Genomic DNA, 13512 nt, shown 5'->3' with positions numbered 1-13512 from the left:
GCAAAGGGTGTGCTGGTTGAGAAACTGGCTGGTATTGGTTGTTGGTGTCTTGAACCTGGGTGGTTTCTTGTTTCCGAATTTTGGGTGGTAGTTCTTTGTTTACTTGTGTAGGGTGTCTTTCGTTATTTCAAGTGGTGTCAGGGTTTCTGGTGGTGGAGGTTTTACTCGGGGTTGAGCCTTTAGTGTTGACTTTGTTTTGGTTCTCTAGGTTAGGCATAGCCTGGATTTTCCTTCCTGTCGAAGAATTCCCTTCTGCGAAGCCCAATGGCTCTGGCGTCAGTCAGTGTTTTGGGAGTCTAAACTGCTATATTTTCTTGCACGCCACTGGGAGGTCTTCCTTCAATCATTCTAGGTGATGGGTTGTTTGGAAGTGCTAGGCTGCATTTGTGATTGTGTCATGGTGAAATTGGGTTGAGGTGTCCAGCAGAGCTAGGTTCTATGGCCTTCTCATACTCTGTTGTGTAGTGTTGGATTTATGGAGGAGGTATGCCGATTTGTAGAGTGTGTCATCACTGGTAGTCTTGGGAGTCCGGTTTACGACATGACCATCAATATGAAGTCGAGTCTGTGTTCCTCTCGTACCCCTATGTAGGCGAGGTCGGAAGTGTCTCGACTTAGGGAGGGGTCAATTATTCCTTACGGAGGTCGAGGCGGCGGTGTGAGAGCATATGTTAATAGCCATAGTCAAGGTTCCAAGACTATGCAAGGCATTGTACACAGGGTTCATGGCACACATGGTGGGAAAAGATCTTTTTGTGGTCCCATGGATGGCAGGCAAAGCAGGTTCTGGGCTCGAGGTGGCCATAAAGCAGGTAGTAGGTGAAGGGGCACAAGATGTGGTTGATTTTTAAGTGCTCAGGCATGGGGCGATAGATAGGGTGGCATGGGGTTTATAATTCATGCCTTAGCTGGGCCAATTAGGAGATCTATGACACATCAGGCGATGTTCCAATCTATCATGGACATGTTGGAATCTTACAATAGGGTTCAGAGGGAAGAACATGAGGCTCTTATGGCTAAGCTAGAGAAAATCCATTACTTCCAATGCCAAGTCCATGAAATAATTGTGGTGGTTTGGCGTGGTTAAAATCTGTTGACCGAGAAGATTAAAAGTCTAGATGCTTGGCTTGCCCACTTTGAGCAACGTGTTAACTTCCTTTACCATTGTCCTCCTCCTCCAGGAATGGGGTCAGATAATTCTAATATATCACTTCTAATGATTGATTATGGTAATCGTTGCCTTTCTAGTTATTTTTTCTTTTTTGATATGTAAGGCCTATAAGGTTGTGGATCTCTTCATCGGTTATTTTTCTTTTTTTTTGTAGCATGGTAATAGAATTGGTAAACAAACTTGGTCGGGGTGAGACCACATGCTTTTTGACATATTTGTGTCTGCCTTTTCAATAATGGAAAAACTTTGACTTACAAAAAAAAAAGGAAATCTTGAAATAATATTTATATGTAATTTAATATTTGTTGTATAGATATATTTTGAATAAAATATAACAATATATGTAATAAATTGTCTATATAATAATTGAGTAAATGTTTTTTAAGTTAATTTATATTTCCTTCTATAAATAAAAAAATGTTATATAGATTAGTCCATCACTATTGGCAATATTTTATGATAGATTGTCTCAACCTTTCTAGTGGGAAACCAAGTACTTTTTCACCATCTATTAACCGAATAACAAGTCCAAAATTGTAATAGTAACAACATTTTCAACATCACTAAAGAGTCTAAATAAACATCAAACTAAAGAAAATCAGAAAACACATCAAACAATTGAGTCAAAAACATTCCCTGGAGCCAAATTTCTTTTGCTAGACTCTACGGCTGTTGATGAAGTAGCAATGTAGGGGATATGACACTCGATTTGAGCTAGTTGGTTGTTCATCTATTCGATGTAGAACGTCATATTTTGTTTCTCGCTCTTGACATCTACTACATAAAAAAATATATTATATTGATCCACTTGCTACTCTATAAGAATTCTACCCATTAGAATCTTCATTTTGCAGTAAAGAAAGAGGACTTGGAGATATTGCTTTCTTCAGCCCTTGGTATGGCTAGGTTCAAAAGCTAGTTTCCCAAACTCCTCCAATAAATTTGAGTCTGACATAACATGTCAGTCTTTGGCAGCCAGATTCTCCAAATTTTGTAGTTCACTTCTAACATTAGCAACATTTGTATCTTGAAATTCTTATGTGTTCTCTCGGGCTTGCACGTGATCCCGATTGCACCCCTGAGGGCCATGACTAGCTTCCCTGCCTCTTCAACTTCCAATTCTTTGTCATCGATGGTAACAATCCAATAAACACTAAGTCAATTATTGATAAGATACAATAGATAGATAAAGGAATGTTGGTACTCAACCCTCCATAATTCGTTGAAAGCCATAGACCCAAAAGAAAGCACAAAATTCCCACCACCCTTGAGGCGAAGGTCGATGACCGCTATCAAACAATGTTTTAAGACACTAATTATAATAGCACGAAGACATCCTACATACCCAACATAAGTCACAAGATGGCCATAAACTTCATGTTAGGCAATAAAACCCAAAGACTTACACCCAACCCACAATGCGACACTTAGCATTGATAACACATGTGGACCAACTCTATAGGAACCCTGAGAGAAACAAAGACATTTAGCAGTAAGACCCCCTTCCTCCCCATCTCCACAAACTAAAAATAGACCCTTCCATCAAATTGAACTAAAAATAAAAAATTATCCAGACACGAAGATAGCACCATAACACCCATGCAATAAGCCCACTAATAGTTTCGTCACTGGGGATATGAATCCATCTGACAAACCAAACTTTAAACCATAGAACAATTGCAAAGGAAGGAAAACTAGGTAAGAAAAGATTTACCTAGAATGGAACAAGCACTAACTCCTTCACGTAGACACTCTTGAGTGGCCTTCTGGAAGCCAACATGGAGATTGAACGCAACTCTAGAGCTCCTGCACAATTTCTCAGTTGGAGTTCTCCATTCCATCGTATGTTGTCACTCATAAGAGCGCTAGACCAACTGAAACAAAATTTCCTTAACTAGGAACAAATAGTAATCAACATCGACTCGAGCTTATCAACAAAGGTGTGGGTTTCCAATTCCCACATGCAAAGACGGTTCCAAAATCCTAGCAACCTAACCCATATAAAACATTCCCTACTTAAACATTGCTTGTTAAGGTTTCACATGAGGCTGCATGCATGAGGATCACCACACCAACCCCACACTTTAATGACCCCTATTCAATTAAGTGTGGGGTGGTGGGCATGGCGACCCAAGCTTCCATTTTCCTCAATTCACGCCCCCATCAATAAATAATTGAGTAAAATATTAAAAATATATATAGTTTTAATTTGATAATGTTGAAAACTAAAATTAAAAATAGAATTTCAATTTAAATATTTTTATGTAAAAATTATATTTTTAACTTTTTCTTAGTTGAAATTCTTAAAAAAAAAACATTTTATTCTTAATCTTAAACTTTTCAACATATAGAAATTGAGAAAATAGACTTAAAAAATATAATGTTTAATTTAATTTACTTAACTTTTAATATAAATTTTTCCTAATATCAATAATATATTTTAGATGTTAATAATAAATTATCAGTGAACATTTAGTCAATTAAATACTTTTTTAAAAATATTAAAAAAATTATTGGTGTCACTTATTAGCCCCCGCCTAGGAAAGACTCTAGCAATCGATTTGCAGTTTGAGCGCTATTAGTTTAGCTTTCACTTATGCAAAACTTAATGTTAAACTTTATAAATAAATAACACATTTTTTAGTATAATTTAAAAAACTAATTTGTAAACACTTGAGTGAACAAAAATTTTGATGTCTTATTTAAGCCTTGACGCCATTTTTGGTAGACTCACCAATAAACTCTACTAACTCTAATAATTTGTTGATATTCATAGCCATAATATGCCATCATGCTCTACAGTTTAACATAACACCATATTATAGGTATTTACCAATGCAAAACCCATATTTTATTTTAAAATGTGATTGTTCACTAAACTGGAACTCTGTAGACCAGCAAAGATGGAATGTCATCTCTACATGATTATGTATCCATCAATGTTAATCTCATGATTTGAGGCCAAATCTAAGGTGGTCAGTCTGGATAACTAGAGCATGTTGGTATGTGACAATTGTTGGCTTGCAGACTTTGGCTTTACCAAGCCCACATGATAAACTTATACCTCAGGACATAATTTTTCATTACACTCAGTTTTGTGTTGTTCTTTCGTTTTTGTTTATATGATCCAATTTCATTCCTTAATTGAATTGAAATTGTTTCTTTCGCAATAGGGTGATACCTTGACATCTACATTTTTAATTCGATCTCTGGAAACAGGCTTCGCCACTGCTATTTCCTATGATTTACAGGTTTCTATCCTCACGTTTTTGTAATTGCAAAGTGATAACCTTTAGTGAAACAGTGGGTATCATGGAAAAGTTGATCATGCAAAGGAATTTGAGTTCATACTGGTATTGATTCAAGGGGAGACTTTGCTCTTTCTAATGGCCATCTCATGAATGTAATGGTTGCAATCCAAAACAAATATTGTAATTCAATGGTTTTTGATCAGAGGTTTTTATTCTCTTACATTTCTTTTTTGATAATTTTGTAGGTAGAGCTAAAAGACGGTTAGTATGATCAAAAAAATTTGTAGGTGGAGCTAACAGACGGTTAATATGATGTGGCCCGCGACAACTTAAAATTTGAATGACCCATGTTTTTGACAATGAAATTTTTTCCTTGGTAGCTTCTCATTATGAATACGAGCTGGCTCAAGAAAACCAGCTAACTTACATGCTCCAAACAATTCGCTTGGGAATTGTAAATTTCATAGTGAAGGATCATACATCTCCTATGACACCTTGGATAGAGGTGGGTCATGGGGACACCAATCATGAATGTTGGTAGTGTCCAGAAGACATGGGCACCTTTGACACTTTAAAGCAGATCAACCCATTTTCCCCTGGCACTGAGCCTACTTTTGATGCCTCTACATCTTTATCTTCTATAGCTATTTGTTAAAGTTAATAGAGAAATGTATTCTAGGAGAGGTTTAGTTCATTAGTTACATGTGAGACTTAGATTAGGAATTTGTTCCTATTTTCTAAGTAGTTGTTCTAAGGTCAATATTTTCTTGTAAACTATCTATTCTTGATTGTTAATGAGAAATGAGTAGAGTCTCCATGTGAAGCCCTCACCTAAGAGCTACTCATTTTATTGAATATATTATTTATCTTCAATTTCTCACATGGTATCACAGCTTCAGGATTGAGTGAGTCAAAGCGAGAGTTCTTTGGTGGTTGATAGTCCTTGGTGTCTATAGTGTGGCCCTTAGTGGCTGGTTTGTTCTTGGTGGTGGAGAAGGTTTGGAGAAAAATGTTTTTTTCTCTGCTTGATCATCGCTCATTTTGGCTCAAGAAACACGCTTTTAGGTGTTGATCAACGCCCTTCCTACGGAGAAATACGTGCTTTTACGTCATTCCTTTAAAAAATATCTATCAGCGCAGGCCATCAACGTGGAATTGAAGGGAGAAAATGCGTTGGTTTGTCCACATGGAGTTTGACCCATGAGTTTTGACTGGATTCGAGCTCAGTCTACTGCGTGGGACGGAAATCGAGTGGATCTGCAGTAGTGGGAGTTGGAGGTGTTGAGTTAATCTGCTACTAGATGGGTTGCGACTGAGTTGATCTCATATCTATTGGTGTGTTGTATGATCCATGGAGATCGTTGGCGAATCTACTGTCTGTTGGTGGATCTGTGGTTTTTTTTTTTTTTTGGAAATTGTGGAGCAGTGGAGCAGCAAAGGTGGAGATCGTTGCAGTGAATCATGGGCAAGTTTTATTGACATGAGAATAACAAATCTAGTGTAGTGGAGGCTTGGTGTGGATGCAGCAGAGGCGTGGTGTGGCTGCAGTAAATATGGGACTTCTTGCGCACGACCCCATCTTGGAGTGGACAGTATCGACGTGTTGGTTATCTAAGACCACACGCAAATGCTACATTGATTGATTCAAGGAGATGTTGGGGTGAGGCAGAGTGAGGTGTTGTGTGAAGTAGTGGTGGATCGCCAGTGTCGAATTTCATCGTTGGTAGAGCTGCAACCTCCACGCTCATCGATCTATGACAGCGGTGTAAGTTTTACTGTGTGTGTTTTCCTTGTAGTCGTTAAGAGACAGTAACAAGATAGTGGAGGGCAACATGAGGGTCTTAACTGCTTCGAAGGGCCATAACAAAGTGTTCAAAAGGGACAACATCTTGGCACAGAGTTCATAAAATGAAGTTCCCAACCTCCAGCAGGTCGATCGTGGTTCCCTCATCCCCTCTGTCTCGTTTCAAGGCCGAAGTAGTGCCTTGTTAGGTGGTAGCTTAAACCCCTCTGCGTGCTAGTGCAGCAAGGCCGAAGTGCATGAACGCTCCACACCCAAACGACAGCGTAGTTGACACTTCAAAGTCCTGTGTACATAATTTCTGAGTCAATTTCATGAAGTTGCATGTAATTTTGATGAAGCTGTGTGGGAGGTACGAGGTGTTGTGGCAACATTTAAAGGTTGACCGTTTGGAGATTGTATTCTTTCTGAAGGGTATTGTTTTTTGTGATCACTGATTTTTCGATTAAAAAATATATGTTTGAGAGGCCAATTTCAGGGCACATTCAAAAAGGGGTAATTTTTTAAAGCAAGTTCTAGTGTTGCATTTTATAAAAGAGGGAGAGGGATTGTTTTATGTTTTTTAATAGAGGTCACCCATATAAAAGATCTTTTTTATGGATCTGTAGATAGATCTATTTTTTTAATCAATATAGTGAATGGAGGGCAACCATGGAAGAGGAATATGACTTAATACTTAATAACAAAACTTGGGATCTAGTTGAATTACTTGAAGGAAAACATTTCATAGGTTGCAAATGGTTATATAAGCTTAAATTTAAATCAAATGGGAGCATAGACAAATATAAAGCTAGACTAGTTGCAAAGAGGTACTCGGAGAAAGAAGGCATAGAATATGATGAAACCTTTGTCCCTGTAGCTAAATTAAACACAATTAAAATGTTAATTGCTTTAGCTACCAAAAATCATTGGAAGATTGTTATGAAACCAGCTCACAAAAAGATAGAAAAGATAGATCAATGCCTTAGAATTCAACCTCTTTGAGGGGGCAACCTTCTTTACATTACACAAATGAACAATTCTTGGATGATTCAAATGACAAAACCTCTTTTCTATATATAGGAGTCTAAGGGGTCAAAATATAACCAAGGCGACCTAACAATAATAATATAAAGGCACAAAAATAATAATAGTGGGATTCTATGGGGCACAATAATAACAATATGGAGACAATAGGGGCACAACAATAACAATAAGGGATACACTGACAATAGTAATGGGGGAATCGATAGTATTATAGGGACCTAACATGCCCCTCTTTCAAAAAAGTGTTTTCCTCAACGCTTGAGTAGTTCTGGATGCATCTGTATAAAATTCTCATCCTCCCATGTGGAATCTTCAATGGGTAAGTTCTTCCATTTGATGAGATACTCTGAAATTGATCAATTTCATAGTTGTAGAGTTCTTGTTTCTTTGACAACTTCAGGTTCCAATATGATTTTTCCTTCCTCATCAAGTTCTGGCAACATTGTTTGAACTGGAAACTTGTCACCTATAACCTTCTTTAAGCATGAAACATGGAAAAATGGGTGCACTTGGGAAGCTATAGGAAGCTCCAATTTGTATGCCATAGTACCTATCTTTTGCAACACATTATACGTACCATAATACTTTGGTGATAATTTATTATCCTTCTTAGCTTACTTTAGGGACATTTGTCTATATGGTTGTAGCCGTAGTAATACCCAATCACCTACATCAAAACTTATTTCACTGCAATGTTGATCTTCTTGTTGTTTCATTCTATTCTGCGCCAAGGTGAGGTTATCCTTTAAGAGTTGGAGAACTTGTTGCTGATGCTCCATGTGATCTTCCACTACTTGAACCTTAGAATTTTCTCTTAAATATGATGTGATGAATGGTGGATGATATCCATAAAGTACCATAAGTGGGGTCATTTTTGTTGTAGTCTGGAAGGAATTGTTATACCACCATTCAACCAGAGGCAACCATTTGACCCATTGTGTCTATTTATCAAATACAAAGCAACGAAGATATCCTTCCAACATTTTTTTACTATCTCAATTTGCCCACCAGATTGAGGATGATAAGATGAACTATGAGCTAACTGAGTACCAAGACAAGAAAATATTTCTATCGAAAAGTTTCTAGTGAAAATGGGATCTATGTCACTTTCAATAATCTTTGGGTTTCCATGTAACTTTTGAATTGTTTCCATAAATGTAGTAGACACTGTACTCGCTTTAAATGGATGAGATAATGCACAAAAGTGTGCATACTTGGTAAGTTTTTCAACTACCACCATGATAACACTCTTTCCTTTGGATTTGGGTAAACCTGTGATAAAATCCATTGAAACCTCCTGGCTTGGAATGGATAAAGGTTGTAATAGTCCTGGGGTCTTAATTGTTTCAACTTTATTTTGTTGGAAAACCAAACATTCTGCCACAAAATTTTGAATATCTGATTTAAGGCCATCCCAAAAAAAATCCTTCTTAACCCTGTGGTAGGTTTTTAGAAATCCTAAGTTCCCTACTAAGGGAGAGATGTGCAATTCCCTAAGAATATTTTGTTTGAGAGGGGAATTCTTACATAGGTATAACCGATCCTTGTACCATAACGAATCATTTTTCCCACTAAATGTATCATATGTACTGGGATCTTGTTGTATATTTTGAATAAGTGCCCACACTTCCTCATCATTCTTCCATTCATCCCTTGCTTCGTCGATCCAATCTAGTTGGATAATAGAAATGGCATATAAAAATACTTCCACATCGTCATCCTTTCTTGAGAGTGCATCTACCACAACATTTTTCTTCCCTTTTTTGTAGATGATTTCAAAGTCATAACCCAACATCTTTGTGACCCATTTTTGCTACTCTTCAGAAGATAATCTTTATTCTAAAAAGTATTTAAGACTATCATAATCTATTTTTACCTTGAAGTATCTTCCCAGTAGGTAGGGTCACTATTTCTTAAGTGCATGTAGTATTTCGAACATTTCCTTCTCATAAATAGCTTTGTGTAAATAATTCATTTGATTGGACAACTTTTGAAAGCAATGGGTCTTTCTTCTGGCATTAAGACAACACCAATTTCATTTCCTGAGGCATCACATTCCACAATAAAGGTTTTGGTCAAGTCCGGTACAGCTAAGACTGGAGCTTGGCACATTGCCTTTTTAAGATGTTCAAAGGCCTTGATTGCTTTTGGAGTCCATGAAAATGCATCTTTCTTCAATAATGTTGTTAGAGGTGCTGCTATTCTCCCATAATTCTTAACAAACTTGCAATAATACCCTGTCAACCAGAGAAATCCTTGTAGATGCTTTATGGATGTGGGGATTTTCAATTCCTTAATGGTTTTAATTTTGCTAGGGTCTACCTTAACACTTTCATGAGATATAATATGACCCAGATATTCCACCTCTTCTACTCCAAAGAAACATTTGGAGATTTTTGCATATAATTGTTTCTCCTTCCAAGACTTGTTGTAGATTATTATATCATCAAAAAATACTAAGACAAATTTTCTAAGGAAGGGTTTGAAAATAGAATTCATCAAACCTTGAACTGTAGAAGTTGCATTAGTAAGGCCAAAAGGCATGACCAGAAATTCATAATGACCCTCATGAGTTCTAAATGTTGTTTTTTGAATGTCTTTAGTCTTCATTCTGATAATAGCATCTAATTTCTATTCGAATGCAGAAGGTTCTTCTTTGAAAGGTGTCCTCCTTTCAGCTCTAGCTCGAGCTCTTTTAGAAATCAGGTTGGCCTCAACACTGACAATTATACTCTGCATCTCTTCTAAGTTACGAGGAGCTCTTTCCCTAAGCTGGTATGCCATATCAGAGTCAAATGCATCAGGGAATTTGATCAAGGCCAACACTGGAGGAGGTCTGAGATTCTGAGGAATAGCATTGTATACATTATTAAATCTGGTATAGTAATCTTGAACAGTTTCTTGTAGACCTCTTTTCAAGTTTTCATATTCTGATAAAATGTGGAGAGGATCTTTTTTCTTTTCCCATCTGTTTAAGAATGTCTGATAAAGAGCTTCTGGGTCAACGATAGTGTTTGCAGGGAGTGCTCTAAACCAGGTTCTAATATCTCTAGTTAAACTTTGAAGACTTTCATTCTCACATCATCATCATCAATCTCATAGTTTTCAAAATAATCAGTGATTTTATTAGTATTTTGTTGAGTTGTGTAAGTGCTAGTACCATCAAAATAGATAATTTTGCTTTGATAATCTTGAGGCATAGCCCCTGGATTTGCAGGTAATTGTAGGGGAGCATATCAGTTTTCCATATTTGCAGATATAAGTGTGACAACTAGAAAAGTAGGAATAATAGTGGAAATGTATGCTATAGATGGAAGAGTGGGAAGGATAGTTCGAGGTGCTGATGGAGAACTTGAAGAAGCTGCAACAATGACAGAAAGGATTGGTGTTTTTCCAGAAGTAAGCTCAGTTTGGATAGGGTTCTGCAAATGTTTGTCAAGGGGTGAACTAGCAGAATGTTCTTGACTCTCCTAGCTTCTAAGGATCTTAGGAATCATATTAGGATTTTCAAAGATAGGTGGGGGATTTGGATCAGGATTTGATCTGATGTAATGGATCTTTTTCTTTGGAGCCAATTTCTATGTTATATTTTTGGGTTTTTCTTGGAATTTTTTAACAATACAACTTTGACAGTATCTTCTAGGAAAAAATTTTTAGATATTGAAACTTTTAAACTTCCCTAAAGATTTTGTAAAAAATGGAGTGAACAAGAATTTGAAGCATGTTTGAAATAGATAACTGCAACAAACAAACTATTCAGGCTTCCCCAGTGGAGTCGCCAATGATGTTATCACTTAGGTTGTCCCCCAATGTTGTAAGAAAGGGAATACGGCCGAGGTAACCACAGAGCAATCTTTTAGATACATATTCTAGCCAATTTGCATCCAGATAGGGCTCTCTCTTTATGATTTAGCTTTGTTTTGCAAGTGTTAGGCTAGTTATGAAGTCCATGGGTTTTGTTTTGAGTTTGGCTGGAAGGATTCAATAGAATAGTGAGGTAGCACTGAAAAGTTTCAGTCCATTGGGCATGATGGAGTCAGAGAAGGACAACTTCCTGGATTCAGTTTCTAAAGAGAGGATGGCATCACAGAGAAAGGTACTCAAACATGGAACAATTTAAAGGTTGAAATCAGATGGAATGGAGTCAAAAGGGTGAAGGGCAGTTAAGAATCCTTCATCATATTTGACAGAGGGAAAATGGCTGATTACTGCTAAGGAGCAATTAAGAATTCCTTAGCAAATAGTCAAGAGGAAAGAATTAGGGGAAACAGGAGAAATGAAGAATTCACTATTTATTCTAATTCTGAAGAAAACATTGATAATAATAAAGACTGAAAACAGAGTGCAGTCAAGCAAATTCTGAGTTATTCTTTCTCTCTATTATTCAAATTATGAAACATAGATGACATAGTAAATGTAAATACTATAAAACACAAGTTAGAAGGGACTTATTGATCCACAAGTTGATTCAATAATTTTGTAATAGGTCTTCAACATCAATTCTTCATCCAGTAGACTAGACAAAAATGGTTCCAAAAGCCTTTTATTCCAAAAAAATTTCGGTATTACAGTCAAAACAATGAACACCCACCAACCCCAAATACTTCTTTTGGGGGGGTACTTATACAAAATATCAAAATATCTTACAAAATATCTAATAGAAATAATATCTAGTGATGAATAATCCCTTTTTAACAAAATATAGAGACAAATAGTCTCGATAACAGAGAAACCATAACTGATGTTGCGCTAGTTGCTCCGGCTTTGTCAGATGTGCTGGCTGTTGTGTAAGTCGGTTTACAACTGTATTCCACTGATACTTTGTGCTGGTTGCTGCATCTTTGGTCAAATATTTTTCAGTCCTATTTCAATATGCTTTGACCCGCTTGAGCTTCATTTATCTCTGTTTATCTTATTACAGAAGAAATAGCCTGAAATCTCCGCTTTATCCGAGAGAAGTTTACAAAATTCCCAACATGTCTTCCCACCATTGTTGATCTAGCAATTTATGCCTCTGAAGTTTCCTCAGTGTTTCATTAGCTTCTATATATCTAATAAAATTAGGCTGGAGCTGAAACAAATGTTTTACTTCATGTTCAATATAAAATAAGTTCTCCAAATTATCATAGAGACTTTGGCTTGAGGGGGTGCTTTTTCTCCTGGAGCACTTGTTGATGAATTAACCCGATCAACAACATATGTGTTCAACTTATGTGTATAATCTGTGTGTCTCATTAGCCTGTCATTATTTCCTAAAAAATTTGGCAGTCCTTTATCCTGCAAAATTGTAAATCTTTGCATGAAAGAATTGATTTCTACTTGCATATCCTAACATATTTTTTCTAAATTCTGCATTAGAGTTTTCTTAGTTAGAACTCTTTTGATATCCAAAATGGTGCCTATCCTATCTGGGATGCCCAGCCATTCCAGTTGTTCTCTGTTTCTATAATTCAGAAAATGAATGAGCCTGTTGGCTTGATCAGGCATTTGTCCTAATAAGGCTCTTGCTTTTTGGATTTCACCATGTGCTACATTTACTAAGTCGATTTGGTCATAAATTGTCTGGGTAGATGGCCAAACATCACTAAGGGATTGAGTGATGTTGGTCCAAAGGATTCCTTTGATTTCTGCCAGAGGCTTGTCCATAGTGAGATACTTTTCTAATGTTATGACTTTGTTTTGCAATGCTTTAACCTCTCTTGTTTTCTCTGCCACATTAATTTTGGATTTATCATAGCTCTGTTCTACTTTTGGCAGTTTTTCCTTTACTTGTTTCAGCTCTGACGCTTGGAGTTTCAGTTCCTCCATGGATTTTATCAATTCTTCTGTGGTCATACTTGTACTGCTGCCTGGTGCTGCTCCTGCTAATGTTGTACCTATGGTTACTTGAGTTGTAGCTGCTGGAACATTTGGGGCCGATGCTGATGCAGTTGTTGAGGGGGATGCAGTTGTGACTGTAGGGATTTCTTCAGGTGGCTGGTGTTATGCTCTTAACCAACAAAAAGATACCCAAATACAGAATATGCAAAGAAAGATACCCAAAACATAGAATAGTGAGAGACAACATCAAATATTTTATTATTCAGAAAGCAATATTCACTGGCCTCTTCGAGGGGGCAACCTCCAATAGAGCAGAGCTCGATACAAAAATAAGACACGATGCTCCTCGCAGGGAGTCTCTATCCTTTATATATGACTCATACATGCAATACCAAGGATCAATACCATGGGTTTTATTAATACCATCTATCTAATACTACGAC

The sequence above is a fragment of the Pinus tabuliformis genome, chromosome Q (assembly GCF_031772625.1).
Source record: "Pinus tabuliformis cultivar Carrire ecotype Pingquan chromosome Q, CPIR1, whole genome shotgun sequence".
Taxonomy (NCBI): domain Eukaryota; kingdom Viridiplantae; phylum Streptophyta; class Pinopsida; order Pinales; family Pinaceae; genus Pinus; species Pinus tabuliformis.
The sequence above is the reverse complement of the archived record's forward strand: the minus strand, read 5'-3'. Positions refer to the sequence as shown.